The 23263-nt window shown below is 44.5% G+C and overlaps 1 protein-coding gene across 3 annotated transcripts in view; it reads left to right on the forward strand.

Annotated features, from left to right (window-relative positions):
- The first annotated feature begins 3680 nt into the window (after positions 1 to 3680).
- The window catches only part of ATP8B4 (ATPase phospholipid transporting 8B4 (putative)), a 352146-nt gene continuing 332563 nt past the window's right edge, over positions 3681 to 23263 (forward strand). The window contains exon 1 of one of the 3 annotated variants that reach the window (XM_068275401.1): positions 3681 to 3981. The gene's annotated coding sequence lies outside the window, so the exon portion shown is untranslated. Of the gene's footprint in view, positions 3982 to 4451; positions 4488 to 5394; positions 5418 to 23263 lie in introns of those variants that run through there. The other 2 variants (XM_068275402.1, XM_068275404.1) reach the window with 2 other exon arrangements.

The raw sequence follows: 23263 nt of genomic DNA on the forward strand, positions 1-23263 counted from the left end.
GTGCCCTAGGGGCAGATAGGGGTCTAATCTGATGGGTAGCAGTGACAGGGGGTTATTGATGGGTAATTAGTGGGTGTTTGGAGGAGAGAACAGATGTAAACACTGCACTTGGGAGGTGATCTGATGTCGGATCTGCGGGCGATCTATTGGTGTGGGTGGGTGATCAGATTGCCCGCAAGGGGCAGGTTAGGGGCTGATTGATGGGTGGCAGTGACAGGGGGTGATTGATGGGTGATTGACATGTGATCAGTGGGTTATTACAGGGAAGGACAGATTTAAATAATGCCCTGGCGAATTGATAAGGGGGGGGGGTCTGAGGGCAATCTGAGCGTGTAGACGGGTGATTGGGTGCCCGCAAGGGGCAGATTAGGGTCTGATCTGATGGGTAACAGTGACAGGTGGTGATAGGGGGTGATTGATGGGTAATTAGTGGGTGTTTAGAGGAGAGAATAGATGTAAACACTGCGCTTGGGTGGTGATCTGATGTCGGATCTGCGGGCGATCTATTGGTGTGGGTGGGTGATCAGATTGCCCGCAAGGGGCAGGTTAGGGGCTGATTGATGGGTGGCCGTGACAGGGGGTGACAGTGACAGGGGCTCCTACAAGGACCGCCGCCATTTGTCAATACGGCGGTCCTTGCGGGGTCCACTTCCCGGCCGCCAATTGTCAATACGGCGGTCGGGAAGTGGTTAAGGCTGGTTTCACAGTGGGACGTTACAGGCGCACGTTAGAGCAGCCTGTAACGCACCCCACCGCACAGCAGTGAAAAATCAATGGGCTGTTCACAGTGCCCACGTTGCGTTACAGTTTAACGCTGCACCATAATATAACGTACTGCAAGCAGTACTTTGTAAGCGGCAGAGCCGCGTTAGACTGTTTGCACATGCTTAGTAACGTTGGGGAGGAGCGGAGAGCGGCCAGGCACATGGCTGATTAATATTCACTGCACTCAGTGACGTGCAGTGTTTACTTCCTGGAGCGGCCGCTCTGTGCGGCGATTGGCCGGCGGGACCACGTGATGCCGCATGCGCACAAGAGTACGCATCATGGACGCCAGAGTGAGCTGCACAACGTGGCTCACTCTGACGTCCAAAGCAGGGAGCACCAGGCGTTGCGTTAGGGGCACGTTATGCGACCATAACGTCCCCTAAAACGCAATGTCCTGGTGTGAAGCCAGCCTAATACTTACCAGGGCTGTGGATTTGGTGCAAAAATCATCTGACTCCTCAGTTTATGAAACCTCTGACTCGGGGTACCCAAAATTGCTCAGACTCTTCAACTCCAACTCCACAGCCCTGCTGGCAGGGATCAATATAGTTTTGGATGACACATACCGAGCGTCTGAATGGGCCTATATTCTTCAGCTTTGCCAAAATTAAATTCAGCCTATGAGCCTATAATCTTCAGCTTTGCAAATATCTGACTTTTGTAAAAAAAAAAAAAAAGTTGGTTGTTGGTGTCTATAATGTATACATGGTTCTATTTATTCTCAGTAAAACTGGATTAAATTGCAAGTTTTTGCAAGCACAAGCAATAAATGAAACCATGCATAACCATTCCCAGAAGGAAGAGGAAGAGATATCATTGAATTCTTTAATCTGTCTCTTTTGAATCCACTGCTCAGTCTGTCAAACTGCATGGAAACAGACATAAAGACTGGTACACACCTCCCCCCTGCCCTGCACTAGGCCGCATCCCCCCCATCCCCAGAGAAAAGTTTGGTCTGGATAGCGATCCCCGGGCTGAAAAGGGTTGGGGACCCCTGTGCTACAGTACAAATATGCACATCTAAAGGGATGCAGGGATGCCCACAGAATTGTCCGCGTCTTCTGTTTTAATACACTGAAAGAGCCACCGGCATCCATGTCGCATCCAATCACAGTGACAAGCAAGCTGTGTGGCTCTCCCTATTGGCTGCCTGGCTCTCCCCAAAGGCAGTCTGTCAAATCTACCTGGAGAAAAAAAACCCAAACACTTTTGGCAGGTAAATGGCATGCGGAAATATTTGTGAATTGACATTTCTCGAGGTAATCATCGCACGAGTTGGTAATTTACCTGACTAGTCGTGAACTGTGATTTTCTGTGCGGAGATAGGTTTAGTGAATTGTAACTTGGGAAGGTGATTGGTAAAATCAGCTGTTTTCAGCCTTACCGAATGTGGTAATGCTTTGTGAATAGAGCCCAATGTGTAGCTAAACTCTCATACTACAGCCTGGTACACACCTTCAGTTTTGATTGCCCAATTGTCAAAATTGAAGGTATGCACCAGGCTATAGTATTAAATGGCCCAGAGAGATTTTGGCTGCCTAATAAAGTCTGGTACACACTTTCAATTATGATTGGCCAATCACTGTTTGATTTTACCAAACTTTGCTTTGTGTTAACCAAGGTAAAATTAAAGTCCATAGACTTTCATTTTACCTTTCACATCTCAAGCTGCATTTTGGTGCGTTGCGGTTCAATGCACCCAGGAGCTTTTAATTGTCCAGAGCCAGCGGTTTCCCGTCGGGTGAATTATAATTACCACCGCAGATCAGTGTCGCACTGCAACATCCCGACGACACGCCGCAGGCTATTCAACGCATGCAGGAGATCGGCTCCTGCACGCGTGCATGTGAAAGAAGCCTTAAGCTGAGTACACACGTACGATAACGATCGTTCAAAAACGAACGATAACGACAATCGGAACGATAATCGTGCGTTCAAAAAGTGTGAACGATCGTTTTTGTGAACGATAACGATCGTTATCGTTCAATCGGACCGATCCAACCCGGCGGATTTTTTCGAAAGATAATCGTTCAATCGTTGCAGTGTGTACAAAGATCGTCCGATAACGCATGTTCTTATTGCCTGTCATAACGTCACTTCCGTTTGCGCACGCATTTTTTAATCGTTCGTCGTTCAGTACTTTATACTTATATCGTTCACGTGTGTACACAATCGTTCATTACGAACGATCTTTTCCGTCTAATTTGAATATCGTGTAAACGTCACGAATCGTTCGTAACGAACGATCTTTATCGGACGTGTATACGAACCTTTATACTTCATAAAGGTGGTAAAATTATCCAGTAATTGGTCAATCAGAATTGAAAGTGTGTACAAGGCCTCAGGGTGCATACACTCATCCAATTTTGACTGGCCAATCAATTAACAAATTTACCACCTTAAAGTAGTATGAGGGCCAACAGATTTTGACAAATTGTGTAGGTAAGCTGTCATACTTCATAGAAAAGGTAAAATTGGCTGTTCACAATTGGATGTGTGTATGCACCCCTAGTTTCTTGCTAAGAAGCTACTATTTACTTTGCACAAACTAACCAAAATGCATGCTTAAAACAATAAAAACAACCTCCTGCCTCCCATGGTCCCCAACTTTTTCTAACTGCAAAAATGGACACTTCATTGTGCAAAATTACTTCAGCGAATGATTCCCCACCAAATCATCTCCATTAATGAGGACAATTAAGGCTTCAGAAGCAAAAGTCAACTTTTCATCCCTCCACAGAAACCTGCAGTGGTCACAAAGTAATACTAGAGATATAAACACTTGCACACCAGTCCAGTTACTGAAAGCTGGGCAGCTGTGGAGCAAGAGGGATAAGGTTTAGTGACTGTCTCTCCAATCTACCTGGCAATACCCAGCAAACCGTATCTGGAGCATAGTGAATGCAGAGCTGTCTCTGCTGTTCTATGGGCCACGTCTGGCAGGAGTTTGGGCTAGTTGGGGGCAGTGCTGCTGCTGTATCCAGCAGAAACACCTGGCCTGATGTCAGCCTGCCCTGGAGAGATGGGAGCAGCAGCGCTGCCTGTGTGATGAGGAGGCTGAGCAGGGCAGCAGCGGAAGCACTGAGTCCCCCTGTGTAGCACGCCTCCTTCTCGGGCTGTGACTTCATCCTCAGCCCCGGAGCTCCCGTCCCAGCGAGGCCCCACCCTCTCCCCGCTGGAAGATGAGTGTTTACCTAACGGGCTCCATTCACGGTAAGTTGAGCGGGGAAGGTGTGATGGAGGGGCGTCTGTCTGGGAGAGGCACGGCTCCCCTCCTCGCGTACCATGTACAAGAGAGGCAGGGAGGAGAGGCCTGGACGTACCCGGCTTCCTCATTCTATCGTACGCTTGTGTGGCTGGCTGTACACCCGCTGCGATCCAGCAGCCTCAGCATCCTCCGCCACTCCCGTATAGCCGCCCCCCACATTCTCATGCAGCCCCCAAAGTTGTTTCAGATGCGGATGTGTTTCTCCCTCCCCCACTGGTGACAAGAATCCCCCACTAAAGTCATTTGGCCACTTTCCTTATGCCTGTGTTTACATAGCTGCCTGATGCTCCAGCATAAGGGCTCCTTCATTCTACTCTGCTGCTAGCAATCTGGCAGCAATCCTATCTGCATTTCAATAGTCTTGCTACGGATCCTTTTAGGTCCTTCTGATACCAGATGTAATTACTAATCAGAATACCTTATCTATACAGTGTTTGACAGTGGAATTAAGGTAAATGAGTGTCTTTTTTGTTGATGTTATTGATTAATAACCCTCTGTCAGCCATAAAGCAAAGTGTTGCAAGCTATACATGGATTGTTAGCAACTCCTCATGGCAAGCAATTGTCCACTCTTCAGTAGACAATTGATCAAGTTACTCATGATTGTTTCAGCCACAACTATTTGAGGATTGATTAAAGGTGTTGTACCTCACCATGTTGTGTAACTTTATACACTTTTTAATCCCCTGCTGCACCTCCTCCCACCCAGTGGCCAATTTCCAACATGCCTTTGGATCTACAAACTTCTGACATTGATTGAAAGATGATTGATTAGGCATGCTGGGGACCGCAGATGCAGATCCCCGGATTAGTAATACAAATCAATACGCATACACATTTAGATTGCCACCCAGTGTGGCAAACAGATCAATCCCTCTCTGATCTGAATCTGCTCCGAGGCTGGTAAAAATCGAAGCTTTAAAGCGGTATCGTCACCATAAAAATCAAATTTCAACAGCAACTGGTCTGAGTGTATTAAGTTATAAAGATGCTAATCCTGCATTCAAAACTTTCAAAACATTTTCTGCTGTTATGATTTGGAGTTATCATATACCTTAGGAGCACTGGCTCTTTAGTAGTCAGTGCCAAAGAATTGCATGCTGGGGTTCTTTTTATCTATAATATATTCCTCCTCTTCCCTTTGTTTCCCTGTCTGCTGCTTATCTGAAACCTGATCCCCTACTCACTTGTGTTTACAAGGAATGCTGAGGTGACTCAGTGATTGGAGGAGACAAGAAAAAAAGTGAAGGGCAGAAATGACATCACGAGTTAGCCTTTACTGTGGGCAAAAGACATGGCCCCCACCAGGAACAGAATTCTCATCATTTACTATACAACATTCACTGAAATCAAACCGTGGACAGTACAATACATGTGTTATGTAAGTAGATCAAGTATTTATCTACTTATATATGTGTTTTTTTCCCTGGAATAGTATGGCTGATCCTACTGCTTTAAAGGAAAACTGAAGTGAGAGGCATATGGAGACTGCCATATTTTTTTCCTTTTAAACAATGCACATTGCATGACTGTCCTGCTGATCCTTCTGCTTATAATTCTTTTAGCCATAGCCCATAACCTAATATGCAGATTAGATGTTTCTGACAAGATTAGATGCATGCTTGTTACAAGTGTGTGTCAGACATTACTGCAGCAAAAGACATCAGCAGGACTGCCAGGCAACTAGTATTGTTTAACCACTTTGGGACTGGATGGCTATGGCCCCTTTAAGATCAGAGCCGTTTGTGCCCTTTTAAGAAATGTGATTGGCTCACAGCAGCCACGGCGTCCGGAGCCACAGAAATTGGCTCCTGCCTGATATACAGAAGATCTGTTGTCAGAGTGACAGCAGAGCAAACAGGTACAGCAACGGACAGTAGTGGGAACAACGAGAGTGAGCGGACTGTGCAGCGGTGATTGAAATCCATGCCCTGGCAGGAATGATCAGCCAAAACGGCAGAGATTTTAATCACCACTGTCCGGAAGCTGTTAAATGGAAATAAACATGGCAGCCACCATGTCCCTCTCACTTTAGTTGTCCTTTAGGTTTTAGGGCCCATTCACACTTGCTGATCGCAAAACACTAGCGATTTTGCTAGCGTTTTGCTCTGGCGTTTTTTGGCGATTAACGCCCCCAAAAAAATCACCATTCACACCTGGCGATTTTTTTAGCGATTGCGTTTTGCGCTTCTATAGCACTAAAATGCGATTGCCGGGAAATCGCCTGAAAATGGTGCAAGCTACTCGTTTGCGTTTAGCGTTTTTGGGCGATTTGCAGCGATTAGCGCAAATCGCCCAAATGAGAACGGGCCCATAGACTTTTATTACCCTAGCGCTTTGAAAAGCGCTAGCGTTTGAGCGGTTTCCCGAAATTGCCGGCAAAACGCTCAAGTGTGAATGGGCCCTTAGAATCACCCAGTTTTCATCTTATCCTGCAAATATACAATAGAGATCATGCAGTGAGCTTAGAAATAAGACGACGCCTAATGGCTTGGCAGATTCCTGTGTTGAAACACTATTTCTATAAACAGAATTCTTGTTGTTTCAGGCCATAAATGGTCCTTGATTCGGTGGCCCAGTACACCATTCCAGAAGGATTAATTAGTTTAGAAATATCCTAAGGAACAATACATAACTATTGGTACTGGTAGTAGTGGTCTTTATTATTCGCAAAGACCTTCCAAGTTGTTTAAGAGGATGCAAAATGAACCTAAATCAAAGAATTCCTAGGTAGACTAGCCATACACATTTTCATAGTGGCCTATGTCAGCAAAAGATTGATTTCTGCCTGATCAAAATTGGTCTAGGAGTGGTAGTTATACCATTTAGCATTTCAGCACCACTCCATCTCATTTATCTCTAACCCATTGTAGCGCATAAGGGCCCTTTTCCACTGGGAAGTGAAATTGCAAGCACAATCGTGTTGCATTGCGATCACGCAAACTGCAATCGTGTGATCATGCTGTGATAATTGTGCAGGCCGGCTATTGCGATTTGGGAAAAAAACAAAACATGCTAGTGGAAAATGAGCACTGCAGTTTTCATCTAAATCATGGTGCTATTGCGATTGGCAAAACGGCTGTGACCCGGACGTCTTCAGCAAGGCTTCGGGTGAAAAGTGCCATGTTAGGCTGTGACCCGGACGTCTTCAGCAAGGCTTCGGGTGAAAAGTGCCATGTTAGGGGGGTGGGGTTTAACAGTAATGCCTGCTTCCTGGTGAGTTATTCACCCATTTGATTGCTGACCCTAGGTTAGGGGGCAATGGGGTTGATGCTCTAAAGTGTGGTAATATTGCCGTGCACAGACAGCGCACAGCAATTACTTCCGGCAGCATGTACTGCAAATTATAAGTACTATAAGCGTGACCCAAGGTACTCGAGTAGTGTGACTGTTACGAGTGCTACCATTAGTAACACTCGTTACCATAGCAACGGCTTTGCTACTCGAGTATCACGGGTCATGCTAATAGTGTAACTCACGGTACACGCTGCCAAAAGTAATATTAATATTGGCATGCACTGTCTGTGCATGGCAATATTACTGCCCTTTTCTGCATCAGGCCCAATGAGGGGTAAATTAACTATAAGCTGTAATCCACTATAGGTACTCTAACACTCTACCCCTCCTCATCACCACCTATATTCATCGGAGTGCTCGGGTTCTGTAGTCCATCACCGAACACGCCAGTGAGATTGCCTTGTTCTTGCCAACCACAGTACTGATGATAGCCCTGCCCTTAACCACTTGAGGACCACAGTGGTAAACCCCCCTAAAGATCAGGCTGTTATTTTCATAATTGGCCACTGCAGCTTTAAGGCCAAGCTGCAGGACCGCACAACGCAGCACACGAGTGATTTCCCCCCACCAACACAGCTCTCTGTTGGTGGGGTCTGATGCCAGTACGCCTGACGTAGGTCACGTGAGTCGCAGTGCGGAAGTCCGGAGTCGCGGGAGCCTGAATAGCGGGACGCCGCAGAGAGGCTATTGGAGACGCGTCTGATGCTGGAGAGACTTGCCGCTATGACTCGCTACTCTATCCCTAAAGGGAGTCTGTAAGTTACCCAAGTGCGCGAGAGGCGCAGTGTGTATTCATCATTGGATTGACATGCTGCGCGATGATTTTGTTTTATGCTTTTATTAAAGGATTTTTTACTGGAACTGGATATGATCACTGATGCTCTGAGTGATACATATTAATGAATGTGAGATTGCCACCTGAATCACGGTGGTTTACGTCTGGTGAGCCTTTTTGACCTCTAGGGTAGTGGGGATCACGTGTGGACACGGTTATCACTCGCACCCGCACTGTGGAGTATTTGATCATTGAATGGTTATACAGTAGAGATGTAGCGAACGGTTCCCGAACCGTTCGCCGGCGAACAGCTCTGCTACTCTGGGCCTCTTACTACTTCCGGGTCGCAATGACCCAGAGTAGTACGCCTGCGCTGCCCGGCAGAGCGCGTCCCAGATCGCGCTCCTGTTGCCGGGCACTCTCTGCGCATGAGCGTGACGTCACTCATGACGTCACGCACATGCGCAGAAAGTGCCTGGCAACGGGAGCGCGATCTAGGACGCGCTCTGCCGGGCAGCGCAGGCGTACTACTCCGGGTCATTGCGACCCGGAAGTAGTAAGAGGCCCAGAAAGGTTCACCAGGCGAACGGTTCGGGCCATCACTATTATACAGTATCACACTATGTGGAGATGTTTTATAGGTCTCTGGAGGAGCGCGCAGTGGAGTGCATAGCACCAGAAGGACATTGACTTTATTACAGGAGGAACCATAGCGCACTCATTGGACTTTATGTGACAATTTTGGTGATATTTATATTGTTTTGACTGATTTGTTTTTTAATTGCACTAACGGAGTTGATCAGTAATTAGGCAGCGCAGCAATTTTGAAAGTGAGTGTTCCATGCAGTGGTTTGCCGGTGATTCCGGAGCGATCACGATTAGCATGTATAGAAACAATAATCGCGATTTCTCCCAAACCGCTACAGTGTCCAGTGATTTTCCCGCATTTATGATGGAAAAATTACTCCTGCAAAACACTAGTGGTAATCGCTGGTGTTTTGCGGTTTTAAATGTGAACGGAACCTAAAACGCATATAAAAAAAAATGCATACAAAACGTACAAAAATGCACTTGCGATTTATATGTGCGAAATGCAAATGTATTAAAATGCAAGCAAAAACCACGCAAAACACACTTAAAACGCACAAACACATATGCAGCAAAACGCAACCTTTCATGCAACGCCTAGTGTGTTCCCAGCCTAAGGCAAAATGCAATATGCAATCAACTTGATTATTTTCATGTGCATAGAAAGTACATCTATTCCACAGTGCTTCTAAGGCTTCTTTCCCACTAAGACATTGCGTTCGATGCCACGTTAAGGTCGAATAACGTGCCCCTAACGCAACGCATAGTGGGGTTGAAGCTGGAGGTTACATTGAGCCGCGTTAAGCGGCTCTTAATGCGTCCTGTGATGCCGTGATGCGTACTCTTGGACGCATGCGGCATCACGTGTTCCTGCCAGCCAATCGCCGCACAGAGCGGCCGCTCCAGGAAGTAAACACTGCACGTCACTGAGTGTAGTGAATATTAATTAGCCATGTGGCTGGCCGCGGAGGAGGAGGGGAGACCACCTCCTCCAATATCACTGAGCATGTGCAAACAGTCTACGCGGCTTAGCCGCGTATAACGCACAGCATGCAGCACTTTCTTTTTGCCTGCTGCGTTACATTGTAACGCAACGTGGGCACTGTGAACAGCCCATCGATTTTTCATTGCTGTGCGGTGGGCTGCGTTACAGTCTGCACTAACGTGCACCTGTAACGTCTTAAAGTAAACGTAAAGTTAGTTTTAAAAGGTGTGTAACGATCTGATCGTTAGAACGAACGTTACATCAAGTAAAAGCAACTATTGCGCCTGCGCATAAAAATGAAAAGTTCCATGGAGAAAAAGTTAAATGTGCATGTCAAGCTTAGTACGAACGACCGTTTCCAACGATGTACTACTTTTGCAAACGATCGTTGTTGGAAAAAATCCGCCAAGCTAGATCGCTCGTTTTTAACGATCTAGCTCGTCCGTCGTTAGACTTAATGGTAGTTAGCTGTTTTTTTTTAAACGATCGTCGTTTGAAACGATCGGAGAACGATCGTTTCAAACGACTATAGTCGCATGTGTGTACGCTCCTTTATACTGTGAAAGCAGCCTTAAAGAGAACCTGTACTGAGTAAAAATATTTAAAATAAACACATGAGGTAACTTCAAATGAAAATTACAGAGTTACCTTGCCATCAGTTCCTCTCAGAAGCTCACCATTTTCTTCTGACAATAATCCCATCCAGTTCTGACAATATTTTGTCAGATCTGAAATATATCAGTTGCTGTCAGTAAAATATCAGTTGCTGTCAGTTATAGCTGAGAGGAAAACGGATGTACCAGGCAATGTCCATGTTTCCCTATGGCTCAAGTGGGCGATGTTACAGTTTAACTGTGTGCTGACCAGAAAGCTGTTATGGGTAATGGCTATTTTCCAAATGGAGGACGGAAAATTCCCTTGATCATAGTGAACAAATAGGACGCAGGACAGGAGAAAGACACTAAGGAGTAGACTACATGGAAGGTAAGTATGACTTGTGTATGCCTATTTTGAATTTTATTTTCAGTACAGGTTTTCTTTAAGCTCCGTTCACTCTGGGATTTCTGTTGTAGGGCAGACAGAATACACAGAACTGTTACCAAGGGTGCAATGAAGTGCACTTTCAGCTGACAATTTTGACAATTCTTAGCTAGCCACTGGATGAAATGGAAAGATAATTTGTAGTAAAACTAATCTGCAGAAAGACTTTTGTGCTCAAATTTATACTGTATACTATGGCAATTTTATACCGAGAGTGAAATTTGCCTTTTTGTTTTATAAGCCTTGTAATATGGAAGCATGCTTTGCATCTTCTATATCTATAGAGTTTACTGGGAGGGTAACAAGTGTTTTTGGTAAATAAGGATTATGGGGGGAAAAACAACAACAACTTGATTTGCATCAGATAAGTGAACAAATTAACATGGAGTCTTTATAGACCAGGAATGAGTAAGATAATTACAAGTTCCATTTACAGCAACATAGAACTAAAGAAAAAAAATATATAATTATTTTTTAAAGATAAAACACATAATAACTGTTGTTTGAGGGATGCTGTTAAAAGGTTCTCTGGTTTTGTTGTTTGTCTGCTTTAAAAATGCATCTGTAGAACTGGAGACAGCCTCAGGCCTCCTCCACAATATAAGCGATGCTGTTATTTTCAATGAAACACAGATCCACTGTAGAATAACGTCCATGTTGATCAATTGCCTCGTTAACATTTAATGTGTTTTTGCATACACATTAGAATGAGAATCAGTTTTATTTGGCCAAATAAGTTTGCACTTACAAGGAATTTGACTTAGCAGTCAACACAATTCACGCACAGACAGTATATTTCAACTTCTCGGACAGCACACCTATCTTGCTTCAATGGCTGTGCAAGGTCTAGTCCGTGTGGCTAGCACAGACTTGATATAGACCAAAAGCAAAAAAATGACCAGCACTTGCCGAATTCTTAAAAAGCAGATCTATTAACAAAAAATTGTGAACAAAATGTAACCATAACATCCGGTCTTCCAGAATGTAATTATAGCTCAGTAGTAGTAGCTCTTAGCTGCATACAGATGCATGAAGATCTCCTCAGGTATAGGTGATGCTATCACTTGATAAAGAACGGTTGATCCGTTCGAAACGGCGACAGTCCGTTGTGAGCAGAATTGGGCTGCAATGAAGGCGTAACCTATACCTGAGGAGATCTTCATGCATCTATATGCAGCTAAGAGCTACTACTACTACTGAGCTATAATTCCATTCTGGAAGACCGGATGTTATGGCTACATTTTGTTCACAATTTTTTGTGAATAAATATTCTGCTTTTTAAGAATTCGGCATGTGTTGGTCGTTTTTCTGCTTTTGGTGCACAGACAGTATAGATATTACTGGTTGAAGACAGTATATACTAAGTTAAAGTGGTAGTAAGCAGGGTGAGAAGTGTTCATTTTCAGTTCTGTGCTGTTATTCTTTCCAGTCCTAGCAGTTTTAGCATGGTTTTGCATTAAGCATGGTTACCGCCTGAGGGAAGAAGCTGTTCCTCTGCTTGGAAGTTTTAGTTGCGACCGACAGGTATTTCACACCTGAAGGCATAAGGTGTAAGATGGAGTGATTGGGATGAGAGGAGTCCGAGGCAATGTTGGTCGCTCTCTTTCTGCACCTGCTAGCATAAAGATCCTGCAGGGAAGGTAAGCTGCAGCGGATTATTCTTTCTGCTGATTGGATGATGTGCTGCAGTCTCACCTTTTCTCATATGTAGCATGAGCCAAACCAGACAGTCATAGCTGATGCCATGATGGATTCAATCATTGCAGTATAGAACTGCACCATTAGTTTTTGTGTTAGGCCAAGCTTTTCAGCTGCCGTAGGTGGTGTATCCTCTGTTGCGCTTTGTTGATGATGATAGTATTTTTATCCCATTTTGAATTTAAGATGTTGGAGTTCGAACACAAGAAATTTAAATAACTTTACTAGGTTCACTGTAGATCCATTTATGATTAGGGGGAATTGGTGGGTTTTTCTCCTAAAGTCTATTGAGATCTCCATGGTCTTAAAGAGAACCTGAGGCGTTTTTTATTAAAGATAATCGGACACAGAGGCATGTTCTGTACACAGTGACATTCCTCTGTGTCATTGTATTGCCGCCTCTAGTCCCCCCTCATCTATTAAATGGCTTCCCGCCTCTGTCAGCTTCCTCCAATCAAATACTAAGCCGGGACCCGGAAGTACTTCCTGGGTTGTGGCTTAGCTTCCGATTGGAGGAAGCTGACAGATGCGGGGAGCTATTCAATGGAGGAGTCGGGGGAGGCAATGCGGGGGGGGAGACGGAGGAGGACACTGATTGACAAGCTGCCAGGTAAACAGAAGGCTAACAGCAATCAGATTGTTGCTAGCCTGGTGCTATCTGCAGGGGTGACAGCATAATGTAGGGGGGACTAGCGGCGGCAATAGGACACAGGCATGTCATTGTGCACAGAACATGCCTCTGTGTCCTATTATCTTTAGTAAAAACTGCCTGGGTTCTTTTTAAAGTATACGTTCTCACTAATTTAAATTCGAAAAGGATGCTTAATATGTGTATAGGGAGCTTTGCGGATCCTTACCGCACCCTCCGTTCTCCGGTAATAATCCAATTCTGGTCAGCACAGTCAGTGAACTCTGACCCGGACATGCTGTGCATGCGCAGTGTGTCCGCTAGAGCACCTTGTGACCGCATTTCTTGGCGGCGCCATATGATGTAAGCGTGTTTGCAAGGTGCCATAGCGGGCATACTGCGCATGTACAGTGCAGTATGTTCTGATCGGAGGTCACAGACCACGCCGACCAGGAAAAGGGGGAATTGGATTATTACCAGAGAACAGAGGGAAACGCTGGGGCACGGGAGGTGCGGTAAGGATCCGCACGGCTCCCCATACACAGATTAGTCATCCTTTTTGAATTTAAGTTAGCGCTAAGGTATACTTTAAGAGCATTCAGTTCCAGGTTGTTGCTGCTGCACCAGGAAGAAAGCTGTCCCACTAGATGCCTGTATGCAGATCGTGATGTTGATCATAATATCGATCGCAGTTACGATCAAAAGCAAAATAATATTTCTGCCCAATTAGATGTTTTTGTCTAATCTAATGTCTATTTGGGCAACTGTATAACGTATGGCCAGCTTGAGGCTATGTTCCCAGTGATGAGCCGTTCAGTAGTGCAAGGTAATGGGCACATTGTAATGTGGAACGTTGCACTGCAATGCATCACCTATGTGGCATTCACAGTGTAGCCAGGAAGGTGCTGTTTAAAGTAAACCTCCAGACTAAAAATCTACTCAGCAGCACTGAAAAGGCTTGGTGTTTCTTTAAGCCCTCTTTCACACCAAGATGTTGTGTTTTAGGGGACGTTGATCGCATAACGTGCCCCTAACGCAACGCAAGGTGGTGTTGAAGTTGGACGTCAGATTGAGCCGCGTTATGCAGTTCTTGGTGCGCTGGTTTCGTTCTATCTATACTGATAGAACAGCTGCTCCAGGATAGTGATGGGAAGTCCGGATCTTTAAGGATTCGGATCATTGAAAAGATCCGGATCTTTGAACCGAAAATTTTACTAGGGAAGCAGACTGGGGGTGATATGACTAGCAGGACATGACTTTCCCTGCGCTCTATATTCTGTATGTTCCTGTTTCTTCCAGACAGACATCCACTGTGAACCGAATCATTCATTGTGATGATCCGGATGATTCGACTCACAAAAAAGATCCTGATCAAATGAACGATTCATTCATGATCCGGACAACACTATGAGTAAAGGTTACGTCACCACAGTGCAGTGAATATTAATTAGCCATGTGGCTAGTCACTTACATAGTTATTTTGGTTGAAAAAAAGACATACGTCCATCGAGTTCAACCAGAGAACAAAGTACAACACCAGCCTACTCCCTCACATATCCCTGTTGATCCAGAGGAAGGTGAAAAAACCCTTACAAGGCATGGTCCAATTAGCCCCAAAAGGGAAAAAAATTCCTTCCCGACTCCAGATGGCAATCAGATAACATCCCTGGATCAACATCAATGGGCATTACCTAGTAATTGTAGCCATGGATGTCTTTCAACGCAAGGAAAGCATCTAAGCCCCCTTTAAATGCAGGTATAGAGTTTGCCATAACGACTTCCTGTGGCAATGCATTCCACATCTTAATCACTCTTACTGTAAAGAACCCTTTCCTAAATAAATGGCTAAAACGTTTTTCCTCCATGCGCAGATCATGTCCTCTAGTCCTCTGAGAAGGCCTAGGGACAAAAAGCTCATCCGCCAAGCTATTATATTGCCCTATGATGTATTTATACATGTTAATTAGATCCCCTCTAAGGCGTCTTTTCTCTAGACTAAATAAACCCAGTTTATCTAACCTTTCTTGGTAAGTGAGACCTTCCATCCCGCGTATCACTTTTGTAGCTCGTCTCTGCACCTGCTCTAAAATTGCAATATCTTTCTTTTTTGTAATGTGGTGCCCAGAACTGAATTTCATATTCCAGATGTGGCCTTACTGAGCATGTTCAAGCAGTCTAACGCAGCTAAAGCCCAGTATAACGCACAGCATGCTGCACTTTCCCAGAACATGCAGCATTACACTGTAACGCAACGTGGGCACTGTGAACAGCCCATTGATTTTTCATTACTGTGCGGTGGGCTGCGTTACAAGCTGCTCTAGCATGCGCCTGTAACGTCTCACTGTGAAAGCAGCCTAACACAGCATCAGAACTTTGTTTTTCTTACCCAAGCCTCATTTTTAGATTCACAGAAAAAAACTGCCCGGGCATTTTTTCCCCAATACTGCGCAGAGCATGATGGGATTTCTGATGATTTTGTTCTCGTTCTGCTGTTTTGGTACAGATTTTTTTTTTTTATTATTTGAGATTTGAAGCCTAGTGTGCGCAGCTGGGAGGGGTGATCAGGACACAGGACAGTTGGAACTGTGTCTCATGCTACCTGTCACCTCCTTTCAACCAAAAAGATGGCTGCCCCCATTTAAAAAATGGCTGCCCCCATGAAATCACAAACATTTGCCTGTTCTTTTAAAACAGGGTGAGTAAGAGATTATATTACCTATCTATTTTAGTTAACATAACTAATGTAACTTAATGACAGTATGTTTGTTTAGGCGGAAGTTCCCCTTTAACAGTGTGTGGCATCACAACACACAGTATGCAGTGCGTTGCTGCAGAACGCATAGGTTGATAGAGAAGCATACTTTTCATTGACTGTATGCTTTACTGTATGCGATGCAATGCGTGGATAAAGTGCGGCACGACTTTCCGTTTCTGTTGTGCTCCTGCTTTTACAGTGAAGCTAGCCTTCATTTTTTTTTGGCAAAGCTGCAGAAAGAAAGATCTGATTCAGTGTATATACCTGTGCACAGGTGTTCCTGTTTGTTTCTATTAGGTTAATATTTGCCTGTTTGTGGTTATGAATATTGTATAAAAATGAAGAAAAAAAAACACCCCGTTAGCAAAATTCTTTTGGCAAAGAAAGGAAAAGTTGCAGGTGCTAACAAGAAAACTGAACTGCCAATCTACAGGGCTTTGTGCACATTGTACACATTTTCTGTCCACTTTCAGGGCAGTTCACACTAAGGGCTTGATTCACAAGAGTGTGCTAACTGATAGCATTTTCACGTTTTCGCCCACAAATGCAAATTTTTGCATGCAAACTATATCGGTTTTGCACAAAAATTCACATTTGCGAAAATTCGTGATCACGCGAAAACGCACGCAGAAACTGCCGTGCTATCAGTTAGCACTCTTTTGTGAATCAAGCCCTAGGTCCACTACTGGACCACTCCCCAGAGCGGATGGCAGCAGACCAATGGACATACAGAGAATGGGCCTTATGCCTTCCTATAGGAAAACATGGAGCATTTCATCCATATCTGCCTATACTGTGTTTAGGTTTCTCCATTGTAGTTTCGCAATGCCCTATGCAAGATGAAAAATTCCAGCTCTAAATATTGATCCTTCTGGCGATGCTGATCTGATGCAAAGATCATCTTACTAACAGGACAAGCAGTGTTTCTGAGATGAATGTTCACTTTGAAATCATTTTGTCATACCACCATGTTTCATTTATGGATATTGATGGCTTCTTTTCATGTCTTTAGGTAGAGAGCTATATATGAAAACGTGGTCCTATGGTAGAGTTACGGTATGATTGCTGAGGAATATTAAGTGTGTAGTTGTGGTTGCCTGTAAGAAGCTCATTGGAGGAGATTGGCTTGATGACTCAAGAGTGTACCAGATGTCCTGAAACTGTGACATTAGAGCTGTTAGTGGCGACATAGTTAGCCATTTCCTATTGTGGCTTATGGCATCTTAATGTCTGTATGTGCTTTACAGTAATCATTAATAAATGAGCTACTGCATTCCCAAAGGAAGCTATTGCAGATGTATTTGTATGGGTCCGTTACACTTAAGGATAGATAGGTTAGAAGACAAATGTGGACTTGATATAGATTATATTTCTAAGGCATTGTGTTTATAAGGAGTTTATTATATGATTTTTTTCTGACTTGTTCTGTGTAGCAGCGTTTATAAATTGACATTTATAATAAAACAGTAATGCTGTGAAAAGTGCAGTTACCAGCTTTAAAACATTTATTATTATTGTGGTACTCACTGGTCTTCCGCTCCCTGCAGTGTGACTTCCATTAAAGCAGACCTGAACTCAGAACGTTCTCTCTGCTCTAAAAGACACACAACAGCATAATAACATTTAAAGAAAAGCATTTTTTTTGTTACAGCTGATACAAATCCTGCAATAAATCTGCTCTGTGTCTACTTCCTGCTTTCATGGAAGCTGACATATTGTTCACATCCTGTTCTTTCAAATTAGCTTATTTGCTGTGGCAGTCAGCTGACACAGGGGAGAGATGAAATTACAACTTGTGATTAGCCACAGATGAGGGGGAATTAGACAGGCTAAACTCTCTAAATACATACAGGGTCATTTCTCTATGTTTCTCTTCTGTCCTGTGCAAGAGTTCAGGTTCACTTTAAAGAGGAGCTGTTAGGTATAAGGTCTCAGAGAAAATAAACACATATATCAGTAGCTAAAGATTGGCTGTACTTACATTACATATGCATTTCACAGTCCACGTTTGGATTTCACAGAATCTTTATATAGTATTTGCAGAGAATGATGCTCCTGACAGCTCATGGCAGGTTCCATGTTTGTCTGTCTCCTATGAAGCCAAATGTGTCGTCATGTCCTGCCTGCTTCCTGATGATTCCACTCTCACAAACGCTGGTAATGAATAACACTACTGTGCAGTGAATATTAATTAGCCATGTGGCTAGGAACAATAGCGGACTCCTGCAGTGTACTCTGCCCGAGATTTATTAGTGCTGTGAGCTAGACTGTTACATGCTGTTGAAACTTGAGCCTCACTAGCAGCCAGGGGAGGGCCCCAGAATGCTTTGCAGTATCTGTTATTCGGCTTGCGTCCTCCTTAGGAGCCTGGGAATACGGAGCCTTGCTGTCAGCAAACATCTAAAGTAAGAGAGATTTTTAACTGCAGTATTGCCTTTTTGGCTTCCTTCTAAACTGTTTAACACAGGAGAATAGAGGTTTAAATTAGCTTTTGCAGCCTGACAGTTACTCAAATGGACACATGGCAATGTGAGATGATGCAGCATAAGCATTTTACCTGCTGCCTTGTTCTAGCTCCCTCCCAGGACTAGTCTCCTGACCAATCCTGATTGACTCCATTGCGAATTAAATTCATAAGAGTTTATGTAGTACACCAGATAATAGAGCTCCCTTACATTCATAGCATTTAAATGTTTCTAATATTAGAAGACACTTGTAGACATCACTTTGAAAAATGTAAACCATAGCTGCCCCAGGAGAGAACAAATGGCAGCACAGAGGCTCAGTGATTATAATCTTACACTATATCGAGACTAAAAACACACACTGGTGGAGAATGACATCAGACAGTTTCTTCCTGTCTCTGGTAGCTACAGTAGCAGTAAACAGTCTATAAACAAATCTCTGAAAAATAAGTTAAGCTGTTATTACATCTACACAAAATAACATTTTCTTTACAGTGACGTTGCACCCAGCCCACCATCCCTTTCTCTCCTCCTTTCTGCAGCTTGAAGTGCAGGAAAGGACACGTGTCCTGCTTGGGAGAGGTCACTACCGGTCGGTCTTGAATGGGAAGGGTAACATTTGGCTTCCAGGTTAAAGTGGATCTGAACTCAGAACTTTTTCTCTGCTCTAAAAGATAAGCAACAACATACTAACCTTTTAAAGAAAAACATTTCTGTGTGAGAGCTCAAACCCACTAGAGCGATTTTGTGAGCGTTTAGGGATTGATTCAAAATGCTAGCGATTTCCCTAAACGCTCAGCTAATGTTAATGGATGGGCCAAATTCCACTAGAGCGATTACCAAAATCGCGAACGCTGGACATGCAGTATTTTTAGCGTTTAGCGTTAGCAGTTAGCGTTTCTGCAATATAAAGTATATAAACACTGGCGTAATTGCATGTCAAAACCTGCACAGAGCGATTTTGTTAGCGTTTTGAAATTACTACACACTGTAAAAAAAAAAAAAAAAAAAAAAAAAAAAAAAAATAATAATAATTGAAAGGACCAATCAGAGTTAAAAACGCTCAGTGTTCTCCCCAGGCTCTTTTAGCCGGGTGCTCCACCCAGCTAGTTTTGGTGACTACCTGGCTGTCATCGGCTCACCTCCTCCTATGCTATAAGCAGAGTTGCGCAAAGAAGCACCAGGCCTGCAGTCGCTAATTGCTACACAGTCACTGGCAAAACGCTTACCGTATATACTCGCAAGCAAGCCGAAATTTTCATCCCCCAAAAGTGGCCCAAAAGTTGGGGGGTCGGCTTGATTGCGAGTCATGGGTAGGTGCTGCCCCTCCCCGCTCCCCCCGCGGCCGCTGCTACTATTACCTTAGGCGGCGCCGCTTCCTCTATCCCCGTCCTGCTCCGATAACTAACTCATTCACAGCAGCGCGCCCCTCGCTGCTGTGATGATGGAGGAAACCATAGAGCGGTTCCCATAGTAACGGCATCGCCGCTACAGGAAGCCGCTCTCTATGGTTTCCTCCATCATCACAGCAGCGAGGGGCGCGCTGCTGTGAATGAGTCAGTTATCGGAGCAGGACGGGGATAGAGGAAGCGGCGCCGCCTAAGGTAATAGTAGCGGCGGCCGCGGGGGGAGCGGGGAGGGGCAGCACCTACCCACCCACCTACCCATACTGGGGCACTATGCTAGCTATACTGGGGCACTATGCTAGCTATAATGGGGCACTATACTGGCTATACTGAGCACTATACTAGCTATACTGAGCACTATACTAGCTATAATGGGGCACTATACTGGCTATACTAAGCACTATACTGGCTATACTAAGCACTATACTGGCTATACTGAGCACTATACTAGCTATACTGAGCACTATACTAGCTATACTGAGCACTATACTAGCTAAACTGGGGCACTATACTAGCTATACTGGGGCACTATACTAGCTATACTGGGGCACTATACTAGCTATACTGGGGCACTATACTAGCTATACTGGGGCACTATACTAGCTATACTGGGGCACTATGCTATCTATAATGGGGCACTATGCTGGCTATACTGAGCACTATACTAGCTATACTGAGCACTATACTGAGCACTATACTAGCTAAACTGGGGCACTATACTAGCTAAACTGGGGCACTTTACTAGCTATACTGAGCACTATATTGAGCACTATACTAGCTAAACTGGGGCACTATACTAGCTATACTGAGCACTATACTAGCTAAACTGGGGCACTATACTAGCTATACTGAGCACTATACTAGCGATACTGGGCACTATACTAGCGATACTGGGCACTATACTAGCTATACTGAGCACTATACTAGCTAAACTGGGGCACTATACTAGCGATACTGGGCACTATACTAGCGATACTGGGCACTATACTAGCGATACTGGGCACTATACTAGCTATACTGGGCACTATACTAGCTATACGGAGCACTATACTAGCTATACTGGGCACTATACTAGCTATACTGGGACACACTAGGGGAATAAGGCGGCCAGCATTTCCTACCCCCGGCTTATATGGGGGTCAATCATTTTTCAGGTGAAAGTTGGGGGGTCGGCTTACATGCGGGTCGGCTTGCTTGCGAGTATATACGGTACACTTTTTAAAATTGCTACCACAATCGCCAGAAAACGCTCATGAAATCGCTTACAAAACACCCATACAAAACGCTAGCAAATGTGTTTAGCGATAGCAATTTGTAGTGGGTTCTGGCCTTACAGCTGATACAAATCCTGCAATAAATCGGCAGTGTGTCTACTTCCTGCTTTCATGGAAGCAGACCTATTGTTAAAATCCTGTGTTTACCAATTAGCTGCTCTGCCATCGCAGCCAGCTGACACAGATGAGAGATCACGGAAGAGACCAAACCACTAGCTCAAACCTAACCACCAGCTAACAGTAAAAACATAGTATGAACCTGAGGCTCCTAGCCATAAATGGTCTACACAGTTTCGTAAGAACAGGGAAAAGTTTGGCAGCGCTCCTAATCAGGCTGCAGCTGAAATGAAACCAACAGAGGTGTGCAATGCCCCCGGGACTTCAATACACACATTGAATACAAATCGGATGCAAAACTATGCACGAAACCCTAATCTAAATTAATTGAATGTAAACTGATACACATAGATGCAGCTAGCCATAATTAGATGTACATTTTTGTACAACAGAAAATATTGGCAGCGCTTCCAAATACAGGCTGCACCTGAGTTGACCAGCTGCAAAGATGTGCAGAGCTGACTACAGCTAGCTGTATGCTTGTTTCAGATGGGGAAATAATTGCTTAATAAATAAAGATTGAAAGGACAGACATACACCTGGCATTGTTTAAAAAGGTACCGAATAAGGCAGCCTCCATATTCCGCTCACAAAGTGTCAGTATGCATTGTTTGACTGGACTAGACCTTTAAAGTTATCCTTTATGCTGGGTTTCCACTTTACCTGATGTACAGCCATTAGTTCAAAGCGTATCCTGACCAAATACACTGTGCACCATCACGTGCCTCTCGACACATTCCCAGTACTCCCCATCGTGCATCCTTTCTGCTGCCTTCACCACCATTTGGGTCCTCCGCCACTGCGGCCACCATCGCTCAGCTCCGATGTTTGAAACAAGCACCACTTTATACATGATCACTGTCCAAACAGAACCATCAAGCTCCTATTGGATTGCAAAAAAAAAAAATCATCCGTAGCAACAGTGAGTATTCTCATCGGTTCACCAATCATTAGTGAACCAATGAGCATATTCCTTGGGGAGGGATGATTCCTATTGGTCTTTTAGGGCTGGAACCCACAGGAGCGCTTTTGGCAGCGTTTTGGCAGCACTGCGATACGCTAGCAGTTTGCCAAAACGCTGGGCTAATGTTAATGGATGGGGCAACTTCCACAGGAGCGTTTGCGTTTCCCAGAAACGCAAACGCAGGACCTGCAGCATTTTGGGAGCGTTAGCGCTTCAATGTAAAGTATTGAACCGCTAGCGGAAACGCTCAGCAAAACCTAAACTGAGCGGTTTTGCTAGCGTTTTGCGGTTCAGCACACTGTAACAAAATGAAAAATAATTCACAGGACCAATCAGGATAAAAACGCAAAACGCAAAACGCTAGGCACCCGCTGGGGAAAAAAATACAATGTTGCAAAACACGACCCAAAACGCGCATGAATCCGCTTGCAAACCGCTCAGACAAAACGCTAGCGGTTGCGTTTTGCGTTTGCGGTTTTCAGTGGGTTCCAGGCCTTACAGTCCAGTGGGAGCCTGGGCTTCTGCCCGGGCTCCGATCTATAAACTGGTGCTTTTCCTGTGCAGTGTAGCCAAGCAACACTGGCAGCAGCAATGCAGTACCTGAGACACAGAAGACAGTGGGAAAGGGGCCTTAGTGGGTCCATTACCAGTCTATCCGTAGGCTATGCAGGCTTTCTACCTCAGCAGCATGGGCTGCCTTTACAAACAGGACTGTGCAGAGACCTGGCAAGTTCCTTATGCTACGTACACACATGCGACAACGATCGTTCGCTGAGAACGACGAACGAACTTTTAATTGATGAAAGAACGACCTAAGTAAAGTTAGTTTTAAAAGGTGTGTAACGATCTGATAGTTAGAACGAACGTTACATCATGTAAAAGCAACTATTGCGCCTGCGCATAAAAATGAGAAGTTTCAGGGAGAAATAGTGAAATGCGCATGTCAAGCCTAGTACGAACGACCGTTTCCAACGATGTACTACTTTTGCAAACGATCGTCGTTGGTTAAAATCCGCCGAGACAGAACTTTCTTTTGTAGCGATTTGGCTTGTTCGTCGTTTGCCTTAATAGTCGGTGGTTCATTTTTGGAACGATCGTCGTTGGTAAAGATCAGGGAACAATCGTTACAAACGACTATAGTCGCATGTGTGTACGCACCTTAATACTTACCAGGGCTGTAGATTTGGTGCAAAAATCATCTGACTCCTCAGTTCATGAAACCTCTGACTCCAGG

The sequence above is a fragment of the Hyperolius riggenbachi genome, chromosome 3 (genome assembly GCF_040937935.1).
Source record: "Hyperolius riggenbachi isolate aHypRig1 chromosome 3, aHypRig1.pri, whole genome shotgun sequence".
Classification (NCBI taxonomy): Eukaryota; Metazoa; Chordata; class Amphibia; order Anura; family Hyperoliidae; genus Hyperolius; species Hyperolius riggenbachi.